Genomic DNA, 2,519 nt, shown 5'->3' with positions numbered 1-2,519 from the left:
AATTAACATATTATTTTAGTTAGTTTTTCTTTACCATCTTGTTTGTATTAATCAACGTATTATATTGTTAGAGATTTGTTTTAATTATATTATGAAATATTATCATTGATTAAAATTTTAAGATGTCTTTTTTGTCATTTTACATGTTTATAAGTTATTTTTGTCAAATATTATTTGTTAATCGGCTAACTTATCAACTATCAACTAACTTATCAGTCATCAACTAGTTTATATATAGACTATAATGATTATAGAAACAATTAGGCCTTGTTGTTTTCTAAAACTTTCCTTTCAAAAGGCACTTTTCACTTATTCGAAAAGTGGTTTACAAATTCAGATTGTTTTTTAATTCTTTATGAGCCTCTAATCACTTATATTGATGACAAGTGAAAAAGCGACCTCTTCTTGAAGGTGAGGAGGTGTACGTTATCGATGGGACATAAGCAACACTGCATTGATGCTCTTATTTTTATTTTATAATTCATTTTGTATTTTTTTTATGGTTAATGTGTCCATATCCCTTCCTATTAGTGTGTTCATGGGTTGAATTGATCGGATTGAGGACATTTGAATAACCCAATTTAATACTTACGGTTTGAAAAAATCTTAATCCAACCCAACCCAACCCGTACGGGTTGGTCGGGTTAGTTGGGTTGGTCGGGTTGATACTTTGGTATATTAAAATATTTTTTTAACCTTGAATATGTTATTTCTCTACTCATAATTTCTTTTCCATTATCAACCATTTGATATAACTTATTCATATTTCTTACGTATATCACATTCAGTTATTTTTCTTATTTTACATATATATGTTCACAGTTACTAAATAAGTTATATAGAAATATGAATAGATTGAAAATATGTGTATATGAAAAGCATACATGATAGTGTAATTGTCCAATGTATATATTAATCGAAATTCAATAATCATATTAAATCCAAGAAATAAAAGGATATCGGGTTCATCGAGTTGGGTTGAGTTCAAATAATAGTAACTCAATATCAACCCAATACCTACGGTTTGACGATTTTACAACTCGATTAAACATCGTGTAGCTTCGGGTTGGATTGGTTGATCCGGTTGGTCGGATTTTTGAGCATCCATACTTCCTATACCTTAAAAAAAACTAAAAATAATTCATTTTCTTTTTCATTTTTTTTAAGTTGTAGAGTTGATCGTCTTAGGAACAAGCCCACGATGGCACCACCAGATGTTATAGCTGAACCTACTAAGTGTTTGAAGCCTCCCTAAACTAAATTTCCAAGTAATAATGATTTAAAGCCTATCTATGCTGCTAGTGAGCCTAAAAAAATCTATCTGGCAAAAAACAATTCGTCGTCGTAAGGTGTAAAGGGGAGGTAGAAACTCGTCCCACGTATGAGAAGTAGTAGCCGTAAATCTATCCACATGTGTAGTTTTAGGGGTATCTCTTTCTATCTAACAGGATAAAAAAGTAGAAACTTATAACCACAAGGGTGGTGCATGATTGGTTTAATCTTGACTCCAAAGGTCAAAAGTACCAGGAGGTCTCATGTTCAAATCCAATGAGGAATAAAAATCCCTTTGTGGTCACGGAGGTTCAATTACGGTGACTCCGGACTATCTACAAAATAAGTGGTCGTTCTACGATTAGTCGGCTCGCATAACGAATTGGATATCCAGGTTAATAAAAAAATAGAAACTTATTTATCTTCATCATTCAATCAAAAAAGAAAGAGAACAAAGAGAACTCCGAGATCTTCTTTTTCTTCTTTTTAACCTTAAACTTTTATGATTTATTAACTTTAACCCATTTGATATTTATCTATACCCCTTACATTTTAGTTTTCTATTTGATATTTTATTCCTATTGATTGATTTAATTAATAATAAATTAAAATGGTATTCGTGCAATGCAACGATATAAATCTTCATTTTAATGTTTAGTTTTTATTCTGTCTCTATCGATATAATACGATTTTATGTGATTCTGAAAAAGTGACAATATTTTTATTTTTGAATGAAATATAAATTTGAGAATGAATTCTGAAAAAATAAATCGATATTAGTATAAAATTAACTATTTAATAATTCTCGTTTTTTTTGTGTAACTTCTTTAATTCAATTTTCATTATAAGTAGTTTTGATTTAATAATATAATTTTTTATTAAAATAATAATTAAACATTCTGTTAGAACTCAATGATTATCTTAATTATATAATTAGATTTTTTATATTTAAAATTGATGTTTATTTTGTATTTGATTATGTTTATCTACAGTTAGTTACACGAATTTAAAAATGAAGCTTTAATAAGTTGTACTTATGCAAAATTACTTGTAATCTTGAATTTTAAGTAATATGCATAAATAAACAGTACTTCATGGATAAAAAATGGTTTTTAAGAGTTTTGGTCAAATGTTTTATGATACTAGAAGCGTACTCGCGCAATGCAGCGAGATACATCGTGATTTTAATATTTCATTTTATTCTTTATCTCAACTGATGTTATAATATGACTTTATGTGATTTTGAG

Source organism: Cynara cardunculus, assembly GCF_001531365.2.
Source record: "Cynara cardunculus var. scolymus isolate 2C chromosome LG 1, CcrdV1, whole genome shotgun sequence".
Lineage (NCBI taxonomy): Eukaryota > Viridiplantae > Streptophyta > Magnoliopsida > Asterales > Asteraceae > Cynara > Cynara cardunculus.
The sequence above is the reverse complement of the archived record's forward strand: the minus strand, read 5'-3'. Positions refer to the sequence as shown.